The sequence below is a fragment of the Carassius auratus genome, chromosome 36 (genome assembly GCF_003368295.1).
Source record: "Carassius auratus strain Wakin chromosome 36, ASM336829v1, whole genome shotgun sequence".
In the NCBI taxonomy this organism is placed as follows: domain Eukaryota; kingdom Metazoa; phylum Chordata; class Actinopteri; order Cypriniformes; family Cyprinidae; genus Carassius; species Carassius auratus.
Window position 1 is genome coordinate 10,579,454 of NC_039278.1, and position 15,292 is coordinate 10,594,745.

At 37.1% G+C, this 15,292-nt stretch overlaps 1 protein-coding gene across 1 annotated transcript in view; it reads right to left on the bottom strand.

The window, feature by feature from the left end:
- Nucleotides 1–5,958, bottom strand: part of LOC113055223 (leucine-rich repeat neuronal protein 2-like) — a 53,000-nt gene extending 47,042 nt beyond the window's left edge. The window contains exon 1 of the mRNA XM_026221319.1: nt 5,698–5,958. The gene's annotated coding sequence lies outside the window, so the exon portion shown is untranslated. The remainder of the gene's footprint in view (nt 1–5,697) is intronic.
- Between the last annotated feature and the right edge of the window lie 9,334 nt (nt 5,959–15,292).

Below are 15,292 nucleotides of genomic sequence, written 5' to 3' on the forward strand. Positions count from 1 at the left end.
CCCTACCTGCAGAATGAAGACATTGAGAGACATACAAGATCACAAAACACCTCCTAAAAGGCCACACAGGCCTCAAAGCCAGCACAAATCAGTGGGATAGCGGGCAGAGGAGCTGAAGCATTGTATTTGAATTTGAAAAGTAACCCTTCGTAATTGTTTGCAGCTGTACTGTCAGCCACTAGTGTTTTTATTTTTAGAAAGCAGTACCGTGGTAGCATTTCACCCTTCAGTGGGGTTCTTGTCTTATGCTCAAAGTGAAGTGGTTGTTGTCATTCTATAGGTGGAATCAGTAGAGAACATCTCAAGTAGGAGTGTTCGTGATTACAGTTTGTTCTCAAAGAGTAACTCAACATATTTTCTTTAGAATCAGTTCATAAATTTAGTATTTATATGAGGGTGACATTTGAAATAACACGTTTAGATAGATAATAACAGATACATAGTTTTGTATGTTTAAATCATAGACTGAATAAAAACATGGACGTAGTGTCTGTGATGTCACCCATTGGTTTCCGAAGAGCATTTATGAAGCCAGAAGTGGGCGCAGGGAGCCGTCGCCATCTTGACAGTGCATCACTGATTGTCACTCCCGGATAATCGAAAATAGGCAAAAAGGTAGGAGCTGGTTGCTGAAACAGCAGCAGCAATCCACCTGTCACTTTCTTAATTCACTTCTATGGGATTGACTCCATTTTGGAGCCAGCCTCCAGCTGATGATTCAAATCATTAAGTTGTGATTTTGAGTCTAATAAAGTATCTTTGAATGAATCATAGCTCATGTTAGTAATTAGTAATGGGCAACTCTCACTTTTTGTTTGCTACTTTTACATTATTTAGCTTTAGAGTCACTCTTTGGATCCATTTTTTTTTCTAATGGAGACGGAGACTATGAGCTCGGCTCAAATAAATTGGCTCTCATTTAGATTGCCTTTGGATCTAGATGAGATGTGAAGCACGATAAAGGATGATTTAGAGAACAATAGCTGTGAGCATTATGAAATCAAGACATCTGAGGATTCAAAGTGGATTTGAGTTTAACAAATTAGTTTTCAGAATAGGCAAAAGAAACTAAAAAAAGAACATGATTTACTATCTACTGCACACATTGGGACTGTCAGTGCAGCTAAATCATTAATTAGGAGCAATTCAAGGGTCATGGCATTTTTCATTGAATTAAATGTAAAAAGCCATTGCCTCTAAATTTATTGTTGTAGGTAGCAATAATCGATTGGGTTGGCTAAAGTTTGCCTCATAAAAAGGACATCTTGAGTAGTTAGGAGCTAATATAAGCCACTAAATGATGAGGAACTGTAAAGATAATAATGTTTACAGTGATGCACTGTCAGAGACTGTAGAGCTCCCTCATGCACGAAGAAGTGTATATTTGCATTCAGCAATCATGCCCATACACAGCACTGAGGGCTAATCAACGTTGTGATAAACAAACTATGCAATTATCTTTCCAGTCTAGTTGACAGGACAAGTCATGTGTTTAATTTCTTAGAACGACTTATAAAGAATTTATTCATTGATGTCTGGGTGGATTTTTATGAGCTGTCAGAATATTATTCATCTCAAAGTGGAATGTGATTCAATGTCATCAACATCCCATGTCTAAAATGACTATTTTATTTATTTATTTATATTGGGGGTCACATGTAAATTTGTGTATTTGGGAAAAGAATATATATATATATATATATATATATATATATATATATATATATATATCCTGTTTAATTTCTCATTAATGCAATTATCTAATCAACCAATCACATGGCAGTTGCTTCAATGCATTTAGGGCTGTGTTCCTGGTCAAGACAATCTCCTGAACTCCAAACTGAATGTCAGAATGGGAAAGAAAGGTGATTTAAGCAATTTTGAGCTTCACATGGTTGTTGGTGCCAGACGGGCCAGCCTGAGTATTTCACAATCTGCTCAGTTACTGGGATTTTCATGCACAACCATTTCTAGGGTTTACAAAGAATGGTGTGAAGTGGGAAAAACATCCAGTATGTGGCAGTCCTGTGGCCGAAAATGCCTTGTTGATGCTAGAGGTCAGAGGAGAATGGGCCTACTGATTCAAGCTGATAGAATAGCAAATTTGACTGAAATAACCATTCGTTACAACCGAGGTATGGAGCAAAGCATTTGTGAAGCCACAACACGCAACCTTGAGGCGGATGGGGTACAACAGCAGAAGACCCCACCGGGTACCACTCATCTCCACTACAAATAGGAAAAAGAGGCTACAATTTGCACAAGCTCACCAAAATTGGACAGTTGAAGACTGGAAAAATGTTGCCTGGTCTGATGAGTCTCGATTTCTGTTGAGACATTCAGATGGTAGAGTCAGAATTTGGCGTAAACGGAATGAGAACATGGATTCATCATGTCTTGTTACCACTGTGCAGGCTGCTGCTGGTGGTGTAATGGTGTGGGGGATTTTTTTCTTGGCACACTTTAGGCCCCTCAGTGCCAATTGGGCATCGTTTAAATGCCACGGCCTACCTGAGCATTGTTTCTGACCATGTTGTAATGGAAACAGGTCAATTTAGCTCAAAGGGAATCATTTAAGATTTTAAAGGGAATTTGAACAGAATCACTGTTTCACGGCTGGTCACTGAGACGCCCTGCGATTCAGTGAACAAGCCGTTTAACATCAAATCTGTGCTGGATACTAATATCCAAACTATAGTGAAACACTATCAATTAGCACAGTAACAAGATCGGCAGTTTAAGACATTAACTTGTAAGCACAAAACACAAGATACTTCTCTTTTCAATATGAATAAGGCTTTATTAGATAAATCTAAGACATATAAACTAATTTAACACATAAACGCACGCACTCACACATTCACACAAGTTGCATGAAGATCGAAAGTTAGGGAAAGATGAGTTTAAGAGAATGGAAATATGGAATCCCAAGTTTACAGCAATACGTTAAATTGCATAGACATGAACAACCATCAATCACGTAATTAGCCTTCGCATTGAGTTCCTCAATGAGGTTAAAATTGTATTAGATACACCAGTAAAGGTTACAGTCTGGAGGTTTCATTGCCTGAAGGTGTCCCTTTGCTGTCGCTGATTGGCTGGAAGTTCAGTCGCTGAAGTGACGTCCTGGGAAGCCCGTGGTTAGACGTTGGCTGAAGATGAAGTTGTGTGGCTGGTTAAAGTTGAACACGACGTTACAACTTAACTCAGAACACGAAACTCTCAAACGGAAAAGAAAAGAAGTAAAGTTTGACGAGACTAGGTTGTGTTCCTTCTCATCGTGGCTAAGTAGCAGCAGGCATGCAGGCTGAAGCACGCTGCAACCTTGATGACAAACAAACATGGCTAATAGCAGAAACACAGCTAGAGACTAAAAGCAAAGATTTTATGATGTCCTCAGTTTTTAAACTGGCCTGTTGGCCACACCTCAAATGTTGTCTTGACCAATCAGATATTGTCTTGGCTCGGGGGGTATCATAAATCATATGTTTATCTTACCAAGCATGTGGTCCGAATTTTCCTGCTCTGGCAGGGTCTAATTTTGGACATGATTCCTATAACACGAATACGATACATGGGACAAATAAATTATTGTCTGAACTAATTCAAGCAAGCAGATTGGATCACAGACATACCAAACATAATTACAAAAATCGTTAAGCTATGCCATAGTTATAAAAAAAAAACAGGCACAATAAGTGATTATAACATGATAGTCAAATGTGTGGGTTACACATAAATGAATATGGAGTGAAGCGATGGACTGATTCATTTATAAGTCTTTTTGAGTTCATTCTGGTCCATATATCTGTACAAAAGCAGTTTCTTTGCCATTCTCTGACAAAGGGATGTTCTGTGAAGACAGAGGTTTAAAGCCCTTCCCAATTTCAGTCTGGTTCTGCTAGGTGGGGGGAAGTCAATGGAAGTGTTTAACTCATGGGTTTCCATGTGATGTCCAGCGTTGCTTTTCAATTATGAACAACAAATTTGACAATCTCTTCTGCAAATTAAAATTGTCAATAATTGTTCTAGTGGTGTTAATGTTGAAAGCTGTTGTGTGAACAAGTTGGTTGGTCATTTTACTTGGTTCTTGTGGCACTAGAACTGATTTATGACTTCCTGAGGAATTTGCCTCGTGTTTCAATGCACACAGCTTTGATAGACTCTTTAATTTGTCTGGTTCGACTAATTTCTGTTACAATGTCCATCCCTTTATGACCACCATGTACCCATCCTCTGATGGCTCCTTCCAGCAGGATAATGCACCATGTCACAAAGCTCGAATCATTTCAAATTGGTTTCTTGAACATGACAATGAGTTCACTGTACTAAAATGGCCCCCACAGTCACCAGATCTCAACGCAATAGAGCATCTTTGGGATGTGGTGGAACGGGAGCTTCGTGCCCTGGATGTGATATATATATATATATATATATGTATGTATATATATATATATATATATATATATATATATGTATGTATATATATATATATATATATATATATATATATATATATATATATATATATATATATATATCCCCATTGGACATTATTCCAGATTACATAATATTGTAAAGCATTCAGCAAACTCTTATAACTTGCCTAGGCTACTTTCCTTTCGATTGACATCACTAAGTCCCGGCAATTAGGTCAAAAGGTTGCGAACTGCTTTACACCTTAGCTTTAAAAAAGTGTGAGTTTCCTGGGTCCTTCTAGTAAATGTTTTAGTCAAACTCTTTATTTATCCACAAACAAGCAACAACTGCACAGATAGATAGATAGATAGATAGATAGATAGATAGATAGATAGATATGAGTATCATATAGTGTATTTATCACACCCAATTTGTATTTATCACACCCAATTTGTCCTCACTGCACTCTCTCTCTCTCTCTCTCTCGGAGCCGCATAATGCACCTGACACCTGCCAATACTCTCACGTGTGTTGGTCCGTTCTTCCAGGATGACACCCACACGCGCATGCTTCCTCCCCACACTTGAAGAGGCAGAGAAGGATTAGCACCATGAGCTGACACCCTCAGAGGAAAGAGTGTGGAGGAGGCAACAACAATAGACTCGCTGTGGAGAAGCACGCTGGCTTCTGCAATTCAACTGCGACAGCGGCATAGACGCGGACACGGATAGCATCAGCAGGGAGGAGGAAGAGGAGGAGAGATGAAGAGGGAGGGAGAGTTTCTGGATGCTGATCACTTCAATGAAATGCCAGATGCGTGCCCCTACATCCACACAAATGCGCAGGCATACTACATTATTATCCTTATTTTCGCAAAGCTCTGGTTGTGGAATTTGAATGCGACATTAAGCGTCTCTCTCTCTCTCATGCACACTCTCTCACTCCTCGGCCAAGCTAATGTGTGAGTCAGTGCTACTCTAACCCGATGTGCTCTGCATGCTGACCATAACTGCCATGCAGCGTGGAAAAGTCTCGACCTGTCAGTGCAGCACACAACTTGAGCTGCGTATCATCACCAGATCTTGTGAAACAAAACCTCTCGATTTATTCTTAAATATCGAGGAATTACCTGCTTAGGTTAATTTCTGACAGGTTGTTCTCTGCTGGAATTATTTTCTGCCCTTTCTCAGGTCAACACCAATACAAAATCATCTGCAGTGCGCGTTCAAATAAAGCGTATGAATTTCGATTTCGAGAGAAAACGATAAACTTCCCTACCGTGCAGAGATGTGTAATTTCAGCGTACATCTTGGTCTCTTATTCGTCTTTCCTTTTTGTTGTCGTCGCTTTTTTTCTCGTTTTCCTTCTTGACGTTAGTCAGTCAACCTGTATCCTCACTCAGATTGTGTATTAGCGCACCGCCCAGGGTCTCATGCAAAACACGCTGTAAACTCAGCTCTATTTCTGACACTATGTAGGCGATCTACAGAGGACGGATCTGTGTGTTCTCCAATCTCTCTCTCTCTCTCTCTCTCTCTCTCTCTCCTTACCGTGTAGCCCCACCTCCTCCTTTTAGAAGTCTCCCATTCTTGCCCCCGACCCCTTTGTAGTCTGCTCTGTTGTCCTTTCTCTCCTTCATTTCTTTCTCACAGTCAGAATGTCATATGAAACCTAATATTTCAATGTCACTTGCCACTTTATCATAAAACTCAGCTGCTATGACCAGGAGGGCTGGACTGGGGGTAAAACCAGTACTGATTACAAGGGCCGCAAAGGAAGAGAGGGCCCTTGAAAAGTCTGGAATATATATTTTTAAGGGGAGGGGTGCCCATTAGGACTACCTATGCATAGGGCCCAGGATCTTGTGCAGCGCCCCTGGCTATGACACTTAGTCAAAAGTGCAGCTACTGTAATATGGTCTCGGGACTTTGATTTTGTTTGGTTAAAGAGATAGTTCACCCATATATATATATATATATATATATATATATATATATATATATATATATATATATATATATATATTTGTCTTGCTCTAAGAATTGTGTTGCACTGATTTGCTGTGTGGTTGTCCCTTCTGTTAGTTGGATTTATTATAGTCTATTAACCGTGGACAATTATTTGTTAAAATGTTTAAGAGGTCTCTTTTATTTCTTTTAGAGTATTTTAGGTTTAATAATATTTGTATTTTGGAAAGTCAAGTCTTTGTCTTTAACCCCATCTGAACCAGCAAGGTCCTATACATATTATTGTAATTCCTTTTGGTTTAATTCTTTCTGGGTGGGTCTATTTATTTATCTATTTTTGTCCTTTAATGAAATCGCATTGGATCAAACTTACTGATCTAGATCTTATACCTCAAAGTGAAGATGTTACTGACCATTATCTTGCATGCTCCTGGCAGCACTATTGTTTCAGCCACCAAAGACAGATACACAAATAACCTGCCTGATTTATCTCAATGGCTCTGTGTACCCATAAATACACATGAACTAGATGAAATGACTAGCAAACATGGGCACTATTTTCTCTAATAGCCTACATCAGAAGCTGTTGCCCCCTTCAAATTGAAAAAGTTTAGAGAAAAACGTACTGCGTCATGGTAAAACAGCAATACCCATTCTCTCAAGAAAGAAACTCCTAGTCTTGAGCACAAATGGAGAAGAATTAGCTTGGAAAGTTTTTGAACTGCGTGGAAAAATCAGTATGTCCAGCTATAGACCGGTCCTAAAAACTGCCATGGTCGAGCATATCCACAAATTTATATAAAATAACCAAAACATCTAAATATTCCCTCACAGTTTAATAGTAATGACTATGAATTTGATAAAACATAAAGATAAATTAATAGTGTTTTACCGTCTGTTTGTTTACGTCTTTTAGCCCCCCCCCCTTGATTACCCCCCCCCAATACATTTCTGCCATACGTACGTACATTAACTGACGGTCACCATGGTCAACTGTTGCAGATTAGCTACTACTAAATATTGTACAAAAATGTATTTTTCTGTAAAGTTGATTTTCAATATTTCAGTTGGTGTGCAATGAATCTAAAATATATGAAAGTTTAATTTTTATCATTACATTATGGAAAATAATGAACTTTTATCACAATATGCAAATTTTTTGAGAAGGACCTGTATTAGAATGATTTTTGAAGGATCACATGAAACTGAAACTGGAGTAATGACGCTGAAACTATATTCATGTGTATTTTTATGTCCGTCTCAGGATGTTCAGTTGGTCGTTCAACACGGGACGTGGTGTACTTTGTATGGACTCCATGGTCTTTATGCTCCAACTCATCCACATTTTAGCCATTCACAGACAGCTGGGTCCACAAATCATCATACTTGGCAAAATGGTGAGACAATCAGAGAGGTGATCAAAGTTATAATGAAGCTCTATAGATGCCATCCAGCAAAAATCATTATGCATGCAAAGCATTACCATAAAATCAAGATCTTTCCAAGCAGCCGTCCTGAAAAATATATATTAATTTCATGCTTTTAAAAGTCCTCCAAACCAAAAAAACTTCTTTACCACTAAAATCCCATTGCCTCAACCGTTTTTACAGCTTAAAAAAGTACATCAAATTAAATTTTAACAAAAATTAAAACAACATTTGGAGATCTTTCACATCTCACTCCTTTTTTTATTTCTTATGAATGAACCACAGATAAAGGATGCGTTCTTCTTCTTCTTCCTGGGAGTGTTTCTGAGAGTTACATCTGTTTTACTGTTTTTTTTGTAAACTTCTTTGCATGTTCACTTGTCACTTGACACTGGGTCAGTACTTTTGCTGCGATGTATGATGATTTTGAAGTTGGAGGAGAATATGAGACGGGAGTTTTTCGGCCTGCCCTGTTTCGAACGTAACTGCAGAGTACGCATGCGCATTGCAGAGCTACAAGAGTATATTATTTTTACTTATTTTTGTAGAAAATGGCAGATCGTTTTGCTAGATAAGACCATTCTTCCTTGGCTGGGATCATGTAGAATGCTTTAAAGCTGCAGTTTGGACCTTCCTCCCAGTCAACCCCACTGAAGTCCACTACATAGAGAAATTCCCTGAAATGTTTTCATCAAAAATCTTAATTTCTTTTATACTGAAGAATGAAAGACAATAAATAAAGGTGAGGAAATTAATTTAGAAGTGAACTAATTCTTTAAGGCTGCATCCATTTATTTGATCAAAAATAAAGTTAAAAGTAATATTGTGAAATATTATTACTATGTTAAATAACAATTTTCTGTTTGAATATATCTTAAGATGTAGTTTATTCCTGTTCGTTTTCAGCATAATTACTGCAGTCTTCAGTGCATGATCCTTGAGAAATTATTTTAACATGGTAGTGCTGGATTTTTTTTTTTTTAGGTACCCAGTTATCAATATTGGTTCTTAATAAAATAAAAAATTATTTGGTGAACAGAAAGTTCAAAATAACATTATAATTTGAAATATATTTTTGCAACATTATAAATGTTTTCTATCAGTTTAATGCCTATATGCTGATTAAAAACAGTAATTTCCATTCAATAACACACACACACACACACACACATATAAAACATTTGAATCAATGTATATCATGGTTTCTGAATATATTAAAGGGTATAACAGTTTTTAAATATTGAAAATAATCAGAAATGATTCTAGAGCATCAAATCAGCATATTAGAATGATTTATTGAAGATTATGTGACACTGAAGACTGGAGTAATGATACTGAAAATTCAGCTGCGCATTACAGGAATAAATTACATTTTACAATATATTCACAGTATATTGTAAAATATATTGCACAATAAGCTATTTGTTATACCAAACTGCTTAATATTTTCAATATATTCACAAATAAATGCTGGCTTGATAAGCAAGAGACACATTTTAAAAATATTAAAAATAGTAATGTGTCCAAACATTACATGGTCAACTGTGGCCGAGGAGTAATTCCGTCACTTAAGTAGGTAAGTGGACAAATAGTAGGTTTGTGGGATGGGTGCTGGGCCACATAGTGGTCAGCATGCTGACCTGGATGGGAAATTGCCAAATGGCAGGTAAGCGGGATGGGGGTCTGCATGCCACAGTGTATGGGAAATGGACAGCCCAAAAACAGTCCACTTCCAACTTATCAACTAGCCAGCTAATCTAGCTTCATGTTACAGTCCCCTGACCCGGGTTTTATTTGTGTTTTGGTTTTGTTTGTGCTCGGCAGTCGTCTGCAAAGGGCTGTTGTGCTGTTTTGTGTTTATTTATTTATTTTAAGTTTTTGCTTGAATGTTCGCTGGTTCCCGCCTCCTTCTTCCTGACTCATGATCTTTGTTACATATGCATTTTAAAAATTATTTTATTTTTAATTTTATAGAACCAAAACCACCCAGTTTTCTTAAATAATTCCACTTGAGATTCTGTGTTGACATTCTGTCAAAAATGAAAACAAGTCTATAGCAAGTATATTGATTCAGCTTTGCTAGGATCAAAATATCATCTTTTCAATGTAGCAAGGTTGAAGCATTCGGTTGAAAGTATTTTTTAAGCAGAGAGCATCTTCCTCACTATACGATTAACATCAGCAGCCATAACCCAGGATGCATCTGCAGCAAGAGAAGGAAATGCAATCTAAACTGTGCCATGAGTAAGATGAAACAGCTCTTTTATCTTAGTCACAGAACCAAACCGATACCCCAACATAACATCACTCAACCCAGCACTCAGTCAAGGAGGGTGACTGGAGAAAAAGCAGCTTTATCCATCATGCAGGAGTTGTGGGCTCTCCAGCCACTAAAGTATCTGATGCATGAGTTATTCTATGCTGGTCCTTCCAACCTAGAAAATGTTTTAAAATTGAATGTCAACAGAAGGATCAGATTCAAAACCAGACACATTCACTATGGTGTCATGCCTGCAAAGGATATAGAAAAATGAGGGGAAAGATTAACCTCAAACAAAAACACATATTTTATAATATCTCAATCACTAAACTTGTGTCCAATTTTACCACTGTTCTTCCAAAAATGTTTTCTTTTTTAACTTTATTACTAATTTTATTCTTGTTCATACATTGCTTAATGATGACCTTTTTTATGCCGCAAACTGTTTGCACAGTCTACAAATATTTGTTATATTGATAAAGTGAAATAAAACTGAACCTGAGGAATGATGTAGCCTAGTTCATGAATGTATACATTGTACAGTATGTATATATATATATATATATATATATATATATATATATATATATATATATATATATATATATATATTTATATATATATATAAATTAAGCTTTATTCTAAAATTACTGCAGTATTTTTTACAATAAAATACTATTTCAGTCCTTTTACTTCGAAGTTTCACGTTTATTTCAACGTGTTATATAGCATTTGGACCAATCAGACACACATCTATATGTTATATTTATCAAAAAAATATCTAATGCCCCTTCATCTAACCAACGGGTATATGGACCCTTCACCCTAAATGCAAGTATCACCTCAAAAAAGGCAAGAACAGGCCTCTGGTTCCATAGCAATCAAAGGCACACTATCTGATAACGCTACTTTATGGCTCCCAGGAATGTAGCAAAACGCCTCTTAACTCAAGTCTCTCAAAAACAGACACATAATGACAATAAAAAGGGACTCTTCTCTAATAAGTTCATAAGAAAACCTCTCTTTGAATGAACACACATATCCTTTAGGTCATTGTGTATATTATTGCTGTTCTTGTATATTGTCTGTTGAATTCTTATTTGACAAGCCCATCCTGAGAGGCGTGAATCTTCTCAGACCTTAAAGGCCTCACATCAGTGACGCCTTCAGTCTGCAGTTCTTTTAGATCCTAAGGGGATGATATAGAACTCTCTTGAACCCGCTAAGTCTGCGCCAGGCCTTGTGCCTTGACTTTCCATTAACCAAAGATCTTAGGATCTCAGCTGACCTCTCTCTTAGCTCTTTCCACTGGGAAGAAACTCCCAATCACCATCGAGTCAGGACATCTTTGGAATTCATCATTCTTTAAAACTGGAAGTATGTGATTGCGACCAGCAATCCTCCAAATCATCAAGAATTTGCATCCCTTTAAGATTCAGATTTTGCTACATGCTGTGATGCATTAATACTATATGAAAGTATTTTCTGTGACTATGAAAGTATCCTTTCTTAGAGTTGATCAAGATTCAAGATTCAAGATTTTTATTAGTCACATACAAAATTATATATAGCATATATAACCTGCAGTGAAATGTGAGTCAGGTCCGCTCCAAGGACAGTGCAATTATTAAAGAAAACAACACCGATGAAAATATACATAAACATAGCTATGTAAGAATGAAATAAAAGCAAACAATCAAAATATAAGAATAAAATATAAAAAAGATGTATATTGTAGAATTAAATATAGAACGCAAAATAATGTGCATGAAAGTAAACTGTAGTCTTAAATATTAAGATATACAGGGATGTACAATTTGAATTTTACTGTAGTCTTAAATATTAAGTTACACAGGAATGTACAAGAAGCAAACAGGTTGACAATGTGAGGTAGTGAATAAAGAATATCTTACTGATAAAGTGAACAATAAGTGGAGTCTCTCGGTTTTTGCCATCAGGCTACGGAAGCGCTTACCAGGTGGCAGCAAAGTGAAAAAATGGTTACTGGGGTGGGTGGAGTCTTTGATGATTTAAGCAGCTCTACTTCTGCAGCGTTTGAGGTAGATGTCCTGCAGAGAGGGGAGAGCAGACCCTGAAATGCGCTCAGCTAAGCGCACAACTCTCTGCAGGGCTTTGCATTCTTGACTGGAGCTGTTCCCATACCACACTGAGATGCAATGAGTCAATAAACTTTCTATAGCCCCAGAATAGAACGTTTTCAGGATTGCTGGTGAGACCCTGAATTTCCTCAGCTGTCGCAGATGGTACAGTCTTTGCCTGGCTTTATTAACCTGTGTATGAATGTGAGTAGTCCAAGTCAGGTCCTCGGAGATGTTTACACCAAGGTACTTGAAGCTGCTCACCCTCTCCACAGGGGTCCCGCTGATCATAAGAGGAGTATAGGGCTGCTGCTGTCTTTTCCTGAAGTCCACAATCAGCTGATATGAAATTATGCTAAATGTTCACCAGACGAACAGATTAGTTGATGACAATTTAACTCTGCTAGAGTTACTACTGGCAGCTCATATAAATAACTGTAATTAATCATAATTAATTGTAATTACTGTAAATACTGTAATTTAATTAAAATATAAAAAAATGCTATTATATAATATATTTACAGGATGTTATTGGCAATTTTTTTGCCAGGTAAATTCTGTACTTTGGTGAAATTACAAAATATTACTGTAAAATAAGCTACAAATTTAATTCAATGTTACTCTAAAAAACACTACAAATTACTGAATTTCACATACAGCAATTAACTGTAATTTGATTTGCAATAATATACATTTTATACCAATAAAAATCATTTTTACAGGACTATATTGGCAACTTTTTTGCCAGTAAAATCCTGTAAATTCTACAGTACATTTTTTACAGTGTAGGAAACATTTATGACCTGTCCACATAAAAAAAAAAAAAAAAAACATTGCATATTTTGAAAATGTTCAGTGTTGCTTTACTGACCGTGTTAGCCATTTTCATGCAAATTACCCATGTTCTCTCTCTGTCATGCCAGCTATTTCAAAATGTGTCCATGCAAAGCAAAGGTCAACTAGACTTTTAAGAAAAACAGCATTTCAAAGACGTGCTCAGTCCCTCTTTTTAATTGTCTGTCTGAAAAACAGCTTGCTTTGCTTCCTTAGGGCACAATATCTCTCACATTTAATATCTGCCATGACTTTCTGCCCTGTCATTGTCATCTCAGCATGTTATATAAGATGTTCTGTTCATTGTTTTATTTTATATAGATCCAAGCTCTGAAACTGGCACAGATTGGAACCTCATCTGCTGTTCGTGCTATGTCCATAACAGCTTTGATTACTAAGCCCACTGTATTGTTGTTACCAGTTTTTAAATTACATGCTTGAGATGATAGCAATGGAAAAATGGGAGCCTCACTGGCCCCAGAAATTATTTTCTTCATTATGGAGTCATTATCAGCCGCTTGACCACTTCTAAAATGTAATGGCAAAAGGGCCAGGCTGGTCAATTTTGTCCACTAGCACCTGTCAAATAATAACTGGTTTGAGCAGCATTTGAGCAAGCAACAAGCAGGTATATGGTTATAGGAGAGCAATGGGTTAAAATTCCTCCACTTCAGGAGCTTTGCCCTGGACCCGCTGCCATTCAATTTCCATGCTCTTCAGTCTTCAGACTCTTGCTTCATATTACACCCTCCACTACTCCATTCGCATTTCTTTGCCTGCCTCCTCTCATCCATTCAAATAGACATCTGAATAATGATGGCAAGGCACGGGTTATTGATCAAACACTCATGCTCAAACTGGCACAGGACAAATCCATCATGCCATTTTAGCCACAGAAAGGTACTCTTGAACTGTGATCCCTCCCAAGCTCTGATCTTTAGGTCATGTCCCAAAAACATTCAAGCTGGCGGTTATTAAGCCTCTTAGTAAGAAACCACAACTAGATCCCAGTGTACTGGCAAATTACAGACCCTTTTCAATTCTTCCATTTATGTCTAAAATTGTTGAAAAAGTTGTGTCTGTTCAATTGTGCTCCTTCCTGCAAAAAACTATCTGTATGAAGAATTTCAGTAAGGTTTCAGGCCCCACCATAGCACAGAAACTGCACATATTAGGCTGCATCTCATTGATAGTTTTATTTGATCTTAGTGCTGCATTCGACATCATAGATTATGACAAACTCATTACGATAGCTACCACATTGTTTATTTAAATGGGAGTCATCTCATTTATCACCAGTAAAATATGGAGTGCCACAAGGATCTGTTTTAGGTCCTCTTCTATTTTTAAAATACATGTTGCCCCTTGGTAATATTATTAGAAACACAGGATTAGTTTCCACTGTTATGCTGATGATACTCAGCTAACAGAGTGTGTTAAAAATGTAACAGAGAGATATTACTTATTGGACCAATAAACAGTACACGTACCTACAGAATCTCGTAGATTACAATTTGCAACTAGATGGATGTACTGTTACTTCCTCTACAGTCAAAAATCTGCACATTATATTAGACAGCAGCTTGTCTTTTGAAAACCATATTTCTCATATTACAAAAACATCATTCTCCCATCTTAGAAACATTGTCAAACTATGAAACGTTACCCATTTCTGATGCAGTAAAGCTAGTTCATGCATTCATGACTTCTAGACTGGACTATTGGAATGCACTTCTAGGTGGTTGTCCTGCATCTTCAATAAACAAACTACAGGTAGTCCAAAATGCAGCTACTAGAGTCCTTACCAGGTCTAGAAAATATGATCATATTACCCCAATTCAATGGTCTCTGCACTGGCTACCTAAGCTCCGTATAAGTTACAAAATATTATTACTCACCTAAGGCTCTTTTAGGTATAGCAGCATCTACTGTTTTGGAAGAGGAAGTTACTCAACTGCATTTGTGAGAAAATCTGCCTGGAAACACATTTGTCAGAAAAACTCCATGGACGCATTTGTGAGAAAATCTTCCTGAACGCGTGTGAGAAAATTGAGCCAAGAGATCTCACAATCATAACAGACAGGTATGCATTTGTATGTACTAGATTTGGTATTTGTTCAAAGGTTACATGCAATTTGTTGAATGGTTTGTATTTATTTGTGAAATATAATTTAGGCTAATTTATTTATATTTGTAAAACACAATATTACTCAACTGCGTTTTCGCTCAAAATGACCTTTGTATTTGAAAATTGCTTTCTGTTTGATTGCGAGTAGAGTTTTCCTT